General features: G+C 40.8%; 1 protein-coding gene across 2 annotated transcripts in view; it reads right to left on the bottom strand.

Annotated features, from left to right (window-relative positions):
• dagla (diacylglycerol lipase, alpha) overlaps window positions 1-14,558 on the bottom strand; it is a 41,849-nt gene extending 27,291 nt beyond the window's left edge. For both annotated transcript variants that reach the window (XM_083890901.1, XM_083890902.1), the window contains exon 1: window positions 14,430-14,558. The gene's annotated coding sequence lies outside the window, so the exon portion shown is untranslated. The remainder of the gene's footprint in view (window positions 1-14,429) is intronic.
• Between the last annotated feature and the right edge of the window lie 1,201 nt (window positions 14,559-15,759).

The raw sequence follows: 15,759 nt of genomic DNA, 5'->3' as shown, positions 1-15,759 counted from the left end.
AGATTTCAATTAGGTCACAACAATCAGGCCAGAGAAATCAAGCAGATCTCTTAAATGCAGAAACCACACACACATAAGACTAACAGGGACAATGTTACCAGTGCACTCCCCTCAGGCCTGATGTCACTTCAACGATGGAAAGTATTTTATGACATAATTAGAAATCGATGGAGCTCAGAGCGAGACTAAGTAAAGTTTTGTTTAAAAAGTCTGATTTAATGGAGTCAGTTCTTTACAGTCCATATACTTTCCTTCACCGTTTACCCTGTCGCATCCCAGCATGCACTGGGTGATTTATGATTTCAAAATGATGTACTGTTGTGGCACTGAGTCTGTATATGTCTTACTCCAAAGTAGGGAAGTCCTGATCCAAAAACAAACACAGGTCTGAGCTGGGGACTCCTCCGCCCTCTTATAACCTGAGAATATGTTGAGCCCCCCCAAGTATCACCATTATCACCAATGTTAAAATACAGGGGTGTGATTAGGTCAGTTAATTGGGGTTTATTGGTTTATTTATAAGTGGAAGCACTTTCTTTTCAAACTTATCAAACAAATTAGAAATCCTTCAGAAGACTGGTGGTCAGAGTGAAGCTATCTGCTGTAGTTTGCTTGTTAGCACAGCAAATGCAGTCCATCATATTGATTTTCTTAGGATTTTATTGATTATGCCAGAGAGGCCGAGTCATAATTTATTAATTTATCAGCAGTCTTTATTGCCTCACGTCTCCTCCTCCCTAGGATCCAAAAATTGTTCCGTTCCTGGTTGGCTCTAAGGCGGCAAACAACCCCATATTTTAATTTATTCTTAGCAACCAGGTTTGTAAATTAGCTTTTCAGTGGTTGCAGGATTTAATTCACGTTAGGTTTCTGAAGAATCACAGCTTTCATAATTGTATGACCAATACACTATGAGCAAAACAAAAAAATTTAAAGAACAACTTTAATGTTATACATTTTTCTTAAATATTTGTTTTCTTGATTTAATTTGTTGATCTTAATCCAATCATTGTTTTGTCCTTTTGTCCAAAGAGACTGAAGCCGCAGAATGTGAAGGCACTTTGTGTTTACATTGCACTTAGACAAATAATAGATCATTATCATGATGAGTTGTCTTCTCATCAATCATTTAAAGACAACAATGAGTGAGTATTGTATTTCACTTTATATACTATTATATATATATATATATATTCAGGCTGCATTCTTTCCACTATCAGGCGTTTTGGCTTCATTCGCAGCCATTAGCAGATGCATTTACCGTCAACTTATTTTCACCACAGTAAAACGCTAAATTAAGTTTTATTACATTCACCCGAGTTCGACAGGACTCAAAGGGAAGTTGATCTCGATTGCAGCTACAGTTGAAACAATTCCAGATCATTTAAGACAGGGGTTCTCAAACTTTTGATACCTGAGGGCCAATTTAGGAACCTAACATTGGACTGAGGGCCGCCAAAGGAAAAAAAAAAAAACAAGAAAAAAAAAACAGAAACAGAAAGAAATCCCATTGTGTTGTGTACAGTTTATTGTTGTAACGTCTGGGAGAAAAAGGCAGCTAGCCTAAGCTTTTATTTATGCAAGTTCATTATTTTGTACAGTAAGTAAGTTTTTATTTGTTTTGAATGAATAAATGTTAACTTTTGTCATAAGTTTGCTGTTGTGTGATCACATTATCTTATACAAACTCTATTGTTTTGATGCCATAATTTGCCTTAACACACTATGCATTGTATACATTTTTGAATCGAGAATCGTATGAGTCGAATCGGTTGAATCGAGAATCGATTTTGAATCGAATCGTGAGCCACCCAAAGATTCACATCCCTAGTATCCAGTAATGTCCAATAAACATTTAACAAGCTTAGTACCTCCTGGATTAAAACTATCAACTGTAATTCATTGCGGGCCGCCAGAAATGTTTCTGCGGGCCGCAGAAAGAAATCTTTTTTCGTTCAAAAAGACACCTGAACATTTGATTGAATTGATGAAACCATCGCAAATCCAATAGACATAACATATTCTGTAGTTTGCTGAAAAGACACAAAACACACAAAGATAGATGTATTAAGAAGCTGAAAAATCCAAAAGCTTTTTTTTTTTTTTTATTATCTACCCATAAACCCAAATAATTGACAATTAATTTCACTTAATAATAATAGCTGAGGGACACTTTTCAAGACATAAACCTCCACACACCACAAGCCCTGTCTGAGACTAAGAGAGAACAGTACATGTCTAAAACCTGACTTTAATTTTCACTAAAACTAAAATTGTCAACTCCTGTGATTCGAACATATTGTGATAATATTGTGATGAAGTGTTCAGCCTGATCCCTGAATCCCTGGTTTCTGCCTGAGGCATGAGTCACGCACACTCTTGACTCTTGATCCTGAGCGAGTGACACCGTCTAAATCCAAATGACATGTGTTTTTGTGTAAAGACTGACTGACATATTCCTGCATGTGAGCAATGCTTTTGTGCTCCAAGCAGTGTGCGACTGTGTGCCAGGCGCAGGCCCGTGACCACGTGATGCAACAACAATGACGCTAACAACAATAACAGGGTTCCCTGTATGTCATTATGGCTTTGACATAACCACTGAAACAATCAGGGCACAGACACGGAGCGCAGAATCTTTTGAAATGTCCGATGCATCTTCTACACATCCTAAAAGAAAAAAAAAAAAACCCAGAAGAATCTAATTCAATACGTGTACATATTCCACCACTGCAAATAAAAGGTCAACTTTAACTTAACAGCACTGCTACGGTAAACAACAGACAATGGCCCTGTTCACACCTGGTATTAACAATCACTCTCTATGATCCAGTCACATGTGGACAGCTTTAAGTGCAATTGTTCCCACCTGACATTCAAATGCGTCCCCGAATGAGTCTCCTGTGACCGCATACTGTATGATCAGAGCTGCTGTTAGTCACCGCCCTGTATTCAAATACACACTGATGTCATGACTGTATATATGTGTCTGAGGAAGAAAAGGAAAATTATCTGTGCTAATATGCAGACTCTTCTTCCTTATTTATGTATGTATTATTTTCCAGTATATGCCGTTTTTGGTTTTATGCTACTGTTTTTTTTACGATGTTTACTTTCCTTCCTTTGTTTTTTTTACGATGTTGTTTTCTTTATTTTATATTTGCAGCGTGTGCGTCTGGTGTTGTATGCTAATGAGTCTAGACTTGCCGATCTTAAGACAATTTAACCAGTGAGGACAATAAATTGTGTCCCATCGATCTATGTATGGTGGCGGTTGCTGCAATAAATAAATCAACACACAAGTGCTGATTAGTGTAACAAAACAGAATTTGCCCTGGATCGCACAAAGCTGCCGGCTAAGGTAGTGGTCTCTACTGCGTAATCCTGAGGATTGCAGTTCAGGAATGTGGACCCATGCATCTAGTACCTCTGGTTGTGGTTTCTGTGATAGGACCTGAGAATGTTCTCAGGAAGGATTGTTCAGACCTGGATTTAGTGCAATCAGATCAGGCCACTCAGGGTGGATGTTAATAGCAGGCCTGCATGGCATCACCGAATTTAAGGTTGTTTTCACACCTTATAGTCTCCGCTAGACTTGGGGCCAATTCCAATTCCTATCTTAACCCTTAAGCTCAACCCTTAATCTTAACTGTCCCTCAAAACCAAGTGTTGAGGGTTATTTTGTCAATTAGAAATGGGAAACCCCTTAAATGCAGATACGTCTTCAGACTGTAGGGGGCACAATAACGCGAAAGCTGCGTCCAGTCTGTCAACTCCAAAAAAGAAGAAGAACATTTACATCAGGATTATTTATTACGATCCGTTTGTCAGTCAAGTTATTAGGTTGTCAGTTAGTTATAATATGATACTCATACAAATACCACAACCACGGACATATTCAGCTGACAGTTACCACACACCACGGCTTATTGAAAAGTAAACCATAGCAAACGATCGCTTGTCCGCACCGGCCGGCTATTGACAAAAGATCGTAAAATAAAAATAAATGTTACGCAACAATGACGTCAGTAATCCATAATATGGGCCTAAACTAAGATAATACAATGGTATATCTCTTTTAACAAAGAAAATACTTAATTTGTATCGCACTTGCTTCGCTGCTTTCGATGCCATCTTTCTTATGTGAAAACACGCAATGCATTCTGGGTAGCCCCTTAACTTAATTTTTCTGAGAATCGAGACAGCACTTGCACAAGAGGGAGTTCGCATTTTTGAGATTGAGTTAAGAAGTTGGTTAAGATTGAGGGCTAAGCAAGGAATTGGAATTCACCCTTGGTACGATTGGGTACTCGGTTCAATTGGGGATGGCAACATTCAGCCGGTCCGAGTTTGCTTTCACACTTTAGTGAAATGAACCGAACCTCTTGAATAACGCGTTCCCCTCCTCGCCTGAGGCAGCGCTGCATCAATAATTACTGAAGGAGAAGACGAGACAAACAATGAACAAGAAAACTCGCTCATCTGTTGATTGATGCAGGAAAACTTCCCGTTTCCTCCAGATCAGAGCAAAACATGACCGACATTTCTACATGCGCATATGTTCTGGTTGTGTTTACCCACAATGCCCTGCGTTGTAGCTCACTCCCTGCATTTGGTTCACTTGACTCGACCTTGAAGCAGACCGATATTTTAAGCAAATCAGAGTTCGCTTCTTTGGTGTGGATCAGAGTTCGGTTGCGCATTCATTCACACCTCCCCAAATGAACATGTTTCCGAGCAAACGCAGTAGGATTCCAATTATAAGGAGCTGGTGTGAAGTCAAGTCCTATTTGAACTAGCACTGCTGCATTATTCCTTGTTTTACAACCTGTTGATAGCAGGTGTTTTCATAAGACTGAGAGTGACTCTGCTGCAGCATCATCAAGCCAGGCAGTGACACAGCATCATCTGTCCATGCATCACCACAACAAAGCTTAAAACAGGAATGTATGTTTTGTCCAACGGATCATACTAACTGGTTTGAAAACAAACAAAGTCCACTCATGCCTACAATTCCCTGGTCCAAATACACACACAACACAACTTTCAGTATTGTAGGATCTATGTGTCCCACACTGCACGGTGTTTAACCAGGAACAGCCACCAACCGATGCATCTCATCACTGCAAAAAAAAATGTACTCACAAAAAAAGAAAAGAGTGATACATGAAACTAGGGCTGAATTTAGCCTGGTCTCATATCTCCAGGTCAACTGCTGAGTCAGCTCTTTTGATAAATCAATGAATGGGTTTGAGGGTATAAACTAGGGCTGTAACGATACACAAACTCACGATTCGATTTGTATCACGATTTTTGACCCACGGTTCGATACATTCCACGATTTTTAAAATTTTTAAAAAAACATTTTATTTAAACATCTACTTAACAACTTAATGTAATATTTGATAAGACATATTTTGGAACACTGTGAACAGATTTGAACATAAATAAATAAATAACCAAAGATTTCTGTAACAAAATAATACTGTGGAAAAGTAAATGATCAATCAGACTGGGATTTGTCCCCAAAGCATGCAGGGAAGTGTAGTTCTTCATGAGAAGCAGTTTTGTTCCAGTGGAAATAACGTTTCCAAGGTAAGACAACATTTCCGCTTGTATTTCTTGAAAGTCAGTTGTTGTTTTGCTCTTATTTTGGGGCTGGATCCATGAATCTTGGTCGTAGAGTGATACAAATGGTACCGTTAGAATCTGTAGATTCTCCGTTGTCCAGTCAACAGGTTTTTTTTGTTTACATAATCACGCTGACGCTCCGGTGCCGCTTTTCCATGTCTGCGCTGTAACGGTTTGATTTCACCTCCTGCGGGTTTGATCCATCGGTGTTTTAACTGTGTTTCGTGAACATACGAATGGTTTATATGAGCTTTTAGCTGAGTTTCTGACCTTTCTGTGGGTATGCAGCATGTCTGTGTTTGTTAAAGTTAGACATGGTTTTATGATTCTTTGTCGCTGCTTCTGACGCGGCCCCTGATCCCGGGAAGGGAAAAGCAAACAGGGGTTTGTAAGTTCCATTTTGCTTTTCAATTCCATATTGCTTTCATGTTGCCTTGGAGTCATTTGAAAACTCCAGAGTTTCTGAAACTGGAAATGCTGCTCAACCTGTTATAGTTTGAGTAGTAGTCGAGTGAACAAATGCCAAATGCAAATATAACAAAAAAGTAAAGCCATTTAAAACTGAAATATATTAAAGAGAAGATGCCAGACTGTCTTACAAATGAGGACATGCTGTTCTAGGGCAGCAACGTGCTGCATATTTTTTAGCACTTGATTAAACAAACACAACCAGTTCCCTTCTGTGTTGTCAAGTAAAAAATAGTACCAGCTGGTATTCTTTGAGTATGCTCTGTTGAAGACATTATTCCAAAGTCTGAGATACAATGATGAGAGGTCTCAAAGACCTATTCTCCTTCTTCTTCCTCATCTTCTTCTTCAATATTCATGTTGGAATGTTCACTGCTTTTAAAATCGTCTGAAAAAACGTCACAGTGGTTGAAAAATGTCTTAACTGCCAGGCATGCAGAATATTTGTGCTGCCAGATTGGATCCTTGTGGACTTCGATTGCCTGTGAGAGCCTGATGCCATCACTTGCTCGAAATTCAGCCCGATAGTGCGAATGCAACTCTGCTGGCATTTGCGTGTCATTAAGGAACTACACTTAACTTTCAGCGGGATTCATGGTGGAGTGGACCTGAGAATGTATGGAAACAAAGGTGTTTCCAAATAATCTCAGTCAACAAACCAAGGGATGACAGAAGCAGAAGGACGCCTTTAAGATTCGAACATTCGTCCTGCTTCGATTTGAATGAAACACATGATTTATTTCTTTAAAGCGGAACTAGACCGGAAGTTCCAATTAACGCTGTTTTTTGGTGTGTATCTGCGTCATTACCTTGTTTATGAAGCCCTGAAGTTTCGAAACAAACAGTTCAGCCCTTGCTGAGAACGCTGTGTTTTATTGTAATCTCGGGCTCAGCGAGATCTCTGAAAATCCCGTTATGGTTACATAAACAACGGTTCTCCGGAACATCCAATTGTCCTGCTCCGGGCACTAGTCCGGGCACATCCGGTTGCGTACATTGAACCGCAGAAGAAGAATAACGTCCGTTGTGGAGGTGTTTCAGAAACGAAGAAGCTATTTTTTAAACATTGTTAAAACAATGTTTTGATAATGAGTAGCAGTGCATCCACCGTTCCAGAGGGGGGAGCTGCGCTTCTGAGAGCGGGTGTGCTGATGTCACTTCCGGGTTCAGAGAGTTGAGTCTCAAATCTCGCGGCTGGGAAACACCGTCAGAAAAGAGGATTTCTATCGGCTCGTTTACAGCAACTAGGAGGTTTTTGACCATAAAAACAAGTTAATATATGTAAGTAGACCTCCATAACTAACATATATGTGCAACAGGACCACTCTAGGTGACCTTTAAAGAGATGTGGGCAACCCTGGCCTTAAAATATGAGGAGGGTTCACAGTCTATAGTGAAAGTTTGCATGAACTGAATGTGTCCATACACACAACACTGTCTATGGCTACAGTATGGATTCACACAGTGGTCCTGAAGGAAGCACCTTGGGTCTGGGTTTTAGATTTAATAGGAATAAACAAGACGGCATCGAAGAGCCATCTTTGACCTGACATGTAGTGAGGAGCTAAGAATAACTGTGGACAAAATGCTAAGGTTACACTGGGTTGGCATGATAATGGTACGACTACAGCGCAGTCCCGAATCTCTCTTGCTCTCCTACTGTACGCTCTGTGTCATGCATCCATCTGCTTCAGTCTCTCTTTTTCTGCCTGGGTCAGTGTTACATTCTGCTCAAATCAAGACTCTCTCACTCTCTCTCCAGCATTTGTCACATCCCTGGCTGCGCTCCTGCTGTCTCTAATAATCCAGTCTCTCCCTGTTCTTTCATACAACAGCAGCTCTCTGTCGGCCGTGAACATTCTCACCCTGTCCACTAGGGCTGTAACGATACACAAACTCACGATGCGATTTGTATCGCGATTTTTGACCCACGATTCGATACATTCCATGATTTTTTTTAAAACATTTTATTTAAACAACATTTACTTATATGAGAACTTAATTTAATAAGAAATATTTTGGAACACTGTGAACAGATTTGAACATAAATAAATAAATAACCAAAGACTTCTCTCTTTTCTGTAAATAAAATAATACTCTTGAAAAATACAAAGTAAATGACCAATCAGACTGGGATTTGTCCCCAAAGCATGCTGGGAAGTGTAGTTCTTCATGGGATGCCGTTTTGTTCCGGTGGAAATCACTTGTTTTGATAAATAGCAAAGGTAAGACAACATTTCCGCTTGTATTTCTTGAAAGTCAGTTGTTGTTTTGCTCTTATTTTGGGGGCTGGATCCGTGAATCTTGTTCGTAGAGTGATAAAAATGGTACCGTTATAATCTGTAAATTTACATAACCACGCTGACGCTCCGGTGCCGCTTTTAAACATGTGCGCTGTATTGGTTTGTTTTCACCTCCTGCGGGTTTGATCCATCGGTGTTTTAACTGTGTTTGGTGAACATAAGAATGGTTTATATGAGCTTTTAGCTGAGTTTCTGACCTTTCTGTGGGTATGCATCATGTCTGTGTTTATTAAAGTTAGACGTGGTTTTGTGATGCTGTTGTCGCTGCGTCTGTCGCTGCCCCCGGTACTGAGGACATCAGTAAAGAAGAGATTAAGAGATTAACGCGATTAAAAAACATAACGCATTAATGATGACTGTAATTAATTAATCACAATTAACGCGATAATTTGACACCCCTAATAAAAATAATAGTAATTTGAAAAGTTTGGCAGCACAGACAGCTCATATCATGTGGCTGACCGGAAAAATAACTGGGAGTTAGAGAGGGCGTTTCGCGATTCTGTTTTCTCGCGCCGCAAGACAGGTTCGTGGCTCCGAGTGTCGCGATTCCGATTTCGATATGCATATCGTTACAGCCCCACTGTCCGGTCTCCGTCTCACCCTGTGCCTTTCTCATCCTGTTTTCCCACTCTCTCCTTCTCTTTCTACCCACACGCTCATTCAGTATTCATATTAGAGAGCTGCTGTGAGATCCAGTGTGTGCATCTGCACCATTTTCAGAGCACAGAAAACCTACATTTTCTCCAGTCGCCCGCCCTCCCCTCCTCTTTCTTATCTTGTAAATTCAGATTCTGGTTTTGGTTTCATGTTGCTCATCTTTTTTTAGAATGAAAGCCATGTGCCACTCACTCCTACTCTCCCTCTGCCTCTTTCTCCATCTTTTTCTCCCACTGCCACCCCCTCAATTCCTTTCACCTCTTCCCACTTGATTTTCTCTTCTTTCGGTTGATGTGATAGTATGTGCACTGCAGTGTCCCTGTGCGTGTTGTACATGAATGTTTTCTTTGGTGTGTGCTAAGGTGGGTAACATACCGCATGCATTCTGCCAACCCGTCATGCAGCCACACACTATGCATGGATCGGTTTGTCATATCTGTATCAGGCTGGCAGTTTTGTCCATGCAGCACCCCACTGCAAGTGTATGCGTCACATGCATACTGTAATATTTAAACTTGGCATTTTCACAGACGAGTATTGAACAGTCGTCTATAAATGGCTTCTCTGCAGAATCACGTGATTCCGGTTCGACATCTTATAGTATTTTCCGTTTGGGTAGTAGGGAGGTGACGCACAAAAATAGGCACATGCCAGATCGTTGTTTAAAAAAAAACAGGTCAAAATATCTCCCAAGACAAAGACCAAGCACCACATCTGAAGAGTAAATGCACATGGGCAACAGTAACTTGTTTCTCATTTTTCCTAATTTGGTTGCAACTGCTTAATCCATTTTGAGTTCATCTCAAAGAATGATCTGTTGTAAACCATCTGTTTTCCAGTCGTCACTCATATGACGCAGATGCAATTTCACTAACTTGCACACACAGACTTGCTGATATGTGTCACATGCATGCATATGATAATTCTGATAATTACGTTCAAACATCTTTTTTTTAAAAAAGCTCACAAGCACACACTGACAGGAAACAGATGAATGTGTAAACGGTGCGGGTTATAAGCATATAAAAACCTAATTGCTGTAAACGAGCCGATAGAAATCCTCTTTTCTGACGGTGTTTCCCAGCCACGAGACTTGAGACTCAAATCTCTCACCCAGAAGACAGAGTCTTATGATTGGCCAATACTCAGCTCCCCCCTCTGGAACAGTGGATGCACTGCTACTGATTATCAAAACATTGTTTTAACAATGTTTAAAAATAGCTTCTTCAGGACTCCCCGCCGACTTTGACCCGGAGTCAGACCCAGAGTCAGAAGACACTGTAGCTTGTGAAACACCTCCACAACGGACGTTATTCTTCTTCTGCGGTTCAATGTCCGCAACCGGATGTGCCCGGACTAGTGCCCGGAGCAGGACGATCTGCTGCTCAGGAGAACCGGTGTTTACGTAACCGGACCAGTTTTTTTCAGAGATCTCGCTGAGCCCGAGATTACAATAAAACACAGCGTTCTCAGCAGTGGCTGAAATGTTTGTTTTGAACCTTCAGTGCTTCTTAAACAAGGTAATGACGCAGATACACACTAAAAAACAGCATTAATTGGAACTTCCGGTCTAGGTCCGCTTTAAGAGCAGATCAATAGTTCTATCTTAATCATTTCCCTTAAGTAGCAATCAGAAATATCATTTAAAACATCAAATATTTTTAATTGCTTCATTATGCCTCGCTCTTTATATTTCTAATTAGAACCAGGCTGATTAATATAGACTACATATACAGTACATATCCAAAGCCATTATCCAGACTCTACAAGGTATTAATCATTAATACCTTGTAGAGTCTGGATAACAGCTTTTAATTAATGTGACAAATAAGCTATAATTCACTAACGACAAAAACAACAAATGATTCCGCTGCTTCACCCAAAAACACTCAGGTTTTATATACTACTTGTGATGATGCAAACAACCGTAACAGAACCTGACTGCAGTGGCAGTGCAAAACCAGGTCGCCTTCCACAAGCCAGGGTCTCTGCAGGTTTTAAATAAAAGTAACATTAATAGATTTTTAAGACCTTTCAAAATTGTATTCAAGACCTTTTATGAGATTTTAGGAGAATTTAAGACATTTTAAGGCCTTAAATTCAAATTATTGGATTTAAGACTTTTTAAGACCCCACAGATACCCTGACAAGCAGAGGTGACATGTGAGAAACTGTCTCATAATGTGGCCTTTAGACTGGAATAAAATCATGAATTAAAGTCCTTAGGATGTGTTTACTGGTTGGACAACTCAACCACCGCAACCCAAGCCCAAACAGGATTCTAGTCATGGCTTTGTTGATAACGGAGGAAAAAACCATAACCAAACTTATCCACAGCTGGATGTAGTTTGACGGTAGTTTGACTTGAACCTGAGTTTAATTACACTGTTGCTCTCAAACATTGTTTTTTTTTTTTAACATTTATGCATACTAATTATTACTTCATTCATGTTAGTGTGACGTGGGCTGGGGAAGGGGTCTATAGGAAACATGAGATCAGTGAAAGATTCTCAGTGTGATAAACAAGTGTGACATTAAAAAGGGGGAGGCATGTGATCTCGTACCCGTCCAAAACCGCAGTATGGATACGAGCAGGAGCACAATAATAACGTGTGTCAGTTTGACCTGTTGACTGAATAATAACCAAGTAATCAGACACAGTCAATACAAAGACTGTTAATACGGTTGTTGAGCTGGACTGAGAAACTCTCACATCACTTTGTGGCCACATTTGTCAATGTTTATGACATTTCAAACTCTAAATTGCCTTCAACTTAATGGACAAATAACCAAAGCCCACAGAAACTAGATGAGGATAAATATGGATTTTTCTACCATTGAGCCCGATCTTTAGAAATCAGGGCAGCCAATGGCCAATATCTGTTAAAATACAACAGTTTGATATGGGCATCACAAGGTATCAGAGCCAAGCAGAGTCAGGGGAGTCCTTCAATCCATGCACGCCCATAATGCATTGCGCTCTGCCCTGCTCCGCTCCATAGCGCTGCTCTAGTATAGCTCTGGCTTATGATGCTGCATGTCCTCACCCCAAGTAAGCAAAACAAGGTTAAGGAGGAGGGGCCTTGGCAGGAGAGTGAGCGAGGATGTTGGGACGACCTGATAAGTTTTGAAAATGTTTATTTCACTTGAATTCAGCTGTTATTAGCCGGTTGGTTGGTTGGTTGGCTGCTGGTAAGTTGCTAACGTTGCGTTTACTCGCACGAATATTGATCATAAACACAACCGATCCAGTGCATGGATGTATAATATGAACTGGATAGAGCACCGCCCCCTCTGACTTGAAGACAATTTTTTACATGGTGGCCACAGTGGGTACTGCAACAGAAAACCCCATAAAAGCCCAAAAGCCCAAAAAGAAATTTTCCCACTGACCGCAAGGTGTCCACAGGATACCTGGAGACATGGACACAGGCTTTTATAGATCTTTATATGGTAGTGACACTACCGCGCATGCTCGATGGGCCCCATAGCCCGGAAATAAATGCGGAAGTCGAAAAACTTTTTTGGCATATGCGCTGGGTGAGCAGCTTCATAGGAATGAACGAAAGCGAAGGGGCGGTGCTCTATCCAGTTCATATAATACATCCATGATCCAGTGACACAAATAAAACATTTTTTTTAAATTTGCACAAAACCTCAAGTAATCAGTGTTACACTTAGGTCCCTTTCCGATGCGGTGCTACAATATTATCTAACCAATCACATGTCGTGGATGTCCTAGACCTGATCAGGTGTCACTGCCCTTTATTCAAACACACACACACACTGATGTCATGACTTTTTGCAAGATCATACATATTGTTTTAACAGTAAAGGTGTGTCTGCTGTCACAGACACACCTCTCTGTCATTCACATACACGCACACTGCTGCTGTGTGTGCGTGTGTGTGAATGACAGAGAGATTAGAGAGATGAGCTTCAGTGAGTCAAAGCTCTCCTCACAGCACTGTAATATGAAATAAGTTTTGCTCATTAAAAGGGAAAATCATATGGGTGATTGCAAATAAATTAGCATTTGAGCCTGAAGCCGCCGATCAGATGGCATCAGCTGAGGAAGTGATTTCTGAGGACAGATCGTGTTCATGCATGTGGTTTTTACGTTCAGACCTGTACTTACACAATCTGTTAAAGCGACACAATTCTAGAGCTGAAACGATTCATCGGTTATTAATCGATTACTAAATTAATCGTCAACTATTTTGATAATCGGTTTGAAGCTTTTTTCATGATTAAAACAAGATTTATGATTGTTTTAGCTTCTCTTAATATGAATATTTTCTTGGTTTCTTTGCTCCACATTACAAAGAAATCATTAAAACTGAATCATTTTGGTTTGTGAACAAAACAAAGACTTTCGAGAACATCATAATTTCCAGCTTTGACAAACACTGATCAACATTTTTTAAAATTTTCTGACATTTTATGGACCAAACGATTCATCGATTAATCGGGAAAATAATCGACAGATTAATCGATTACGAAAATAATCGTTGCTTGCAGCTCTACACAATACCGTATTACTACTACGATATCACAATCAACACACTTGTTCCCTCAAAATTTTGTAACATGAGATTTTTTAAAGATTGTAACAAACTTTGCGAAACAAAACTTAAAAAAGGTATGCGTCTCCATCCAAACTGCAGCACTGCATTGCAGTTGTATGTTTTACATTAAGCAAATATTAAACTTTTGGATTAAAAAAACAGGTTTGTTTTTTTATTTATTTATCTTTTATTGATCCAGGTTAGTCTCATTGAGATTAAAATCTCTTTTTCAAGAGAGACCTGGCCAGGATGGAAGTCCTGAACAGCATTTGTCAAGTATCTTGGAACAAGCCTGTGTAAGCTTACACGATTCATTAATTAATTGATTAAATCTTCATCTGTGACGATGATCAATAAAAGCCTGTTACCTTTTTTTTTTTTTTTTTTTTAATCATCCCCCCAAAAAGTGGTGAATGTGCCTGCCTGTGACAGGTGACAGCAGGTTACCAGGGGGTGTTTAGCTGCAGGTGTTAAAGTTTGAAATGCACCAGCACCTAAAACATGCGATTCCAACACAATAAGTCGTATGACAGCAACACTTCAGTGTCTCATCTGGCTTCATGAGGACATGAGGGCTGTCCTGCGGGCCTGGATATACTGAGAGATGTGGCCTAAGAAACGAGTATCCAGCATCATTGAAGCATGAGCTAGATACAGCAACAACAAAAAAAAAGCCGGGTCACCGTGTCGATGACTGCGACTGCTCTGGTTGTGTGTGTGTGTGTGTGTATGTGTGTGTGTGTGAGAGAGAGAGTGAAGCTAAAGGCATTTTATCAGTCCATCTGCAGCTGGTGCTCACCTGTATTTTGACGCTGTCTTGACGAGACCCACTGCATCGGTTCCGCTCGCTTTCCCATATCCTTTCCCCCCCTGCCGAGTCGCCTCAGCCCCGTCTCTCCCCGACACTGATTCCAGGTGGTGGTGGTGGTGGTGGATGAATTCATAAATGTCTCACCGATTAAATTAGAACGAGCCAACACACGGAGACGTCGTTAGCACACAGCCAGGCTGGATGAATGGACTCCCGTTGCCGGAGAGCCTCCTCGGCTCGGTGTCATGAAAGTCTCGGAGCGGGCAATTAACGACACGGTTGTCGGCGAGTGACAGCTCGGTTCTCTTCTAACTGCAACACGTCGTCGTGAGCCGTGTCATTTCAGTGACCGTGTGGAGGGGTGGAGGTGTGGGGGGGGGCATTTTCACGTCTCTCCGTCGGAACCCGGCATGGTGTTTGTGGAGATAATGAGTCCCTCGTCTTCGTTTTGGTTCAGTAGTAGCTTAAAAAGTGTGCCACCAGCCGGACAACTCCCGAACCCCAGCGCGGCGGAGAGCAGCAGCAGCAGCAGCAGCTACACGGCGGTAGCATTTCACGGGAATTTCACGGCCCCTCCCATCGGACAAGTATTTCCACAGGGAGGAAAAAAAAAAAAGAAAAAACACGTACGGATTGGTTGTTATCCTATCCGTGTTTGGCAGTCTTAGATCCTGTTTGACATACGTGGAACTGGCCTGTTTTGGTAAATGGAAGACCGTGGACACTTCCTGCGGGAAAACAGCGCCATTGGTGGTTCGTGAATACCAAGGAATCACGTTCACAGAGAGTAGGGTTTGTCGAGAGGCTGCTGCTGCTGCTGTTACTACCACCGCTGCTGGTGCTGCCGCCGCTCCCTTTTCTGGAGCCAGCCACAGGAAAACATCCTCTTTGCTTACTTGTTAATTTTTTTCCTTCAGCGGTTAAATTGATTTTCAAACGCTGCATTAACCTTTCTGAATGGAAGCGATGATATTTTCGATTGACCCAATTCCTGTCGCTGCGCACGCGCGGTTTTGGTATTTACCCAAAGGAACGTGCGTTACCACAGCAATGAAACAACACACCTACCGTTGTGCGGAAAAACAGACAATGATTTTTTTTTTTGAGGAACCTTTTTGTTCAAAATGTGTACAGACCTATAAATAAAGTTTTAAAAATAACATGTGATGAACCAACATTTTATTCAGAAATTGTTTTTTTTCTCTAGTGAATGTGTTGTTGCTACCTTTTGTTTCCAGAGCTTGTGAATTTAAATGAAAATGTACTTTATTAAAATAAAAGCGAGACTTTATTTCTCTAAATCACAGGTAACAGAACC

This window comes from Microchirus variegatus (assembly GCF_963457635.1).
Source record: "Microchirus variegatus genome assembly, chromosome: 6".
In the NCBI taxonomy this organism is placed as follows: domain Eukaryota; kingdom Metazoa; phylum Chordata; class Actinopteri; order Pleuronectiformes; family Soleidae; genus Microchirus; species Microchirus variegatus.
The sequence above is the reverse complement of the archived record's forward strand: the minus strand, read 5'-3'. Positions and strand labels throughout refer to the sequence as shown.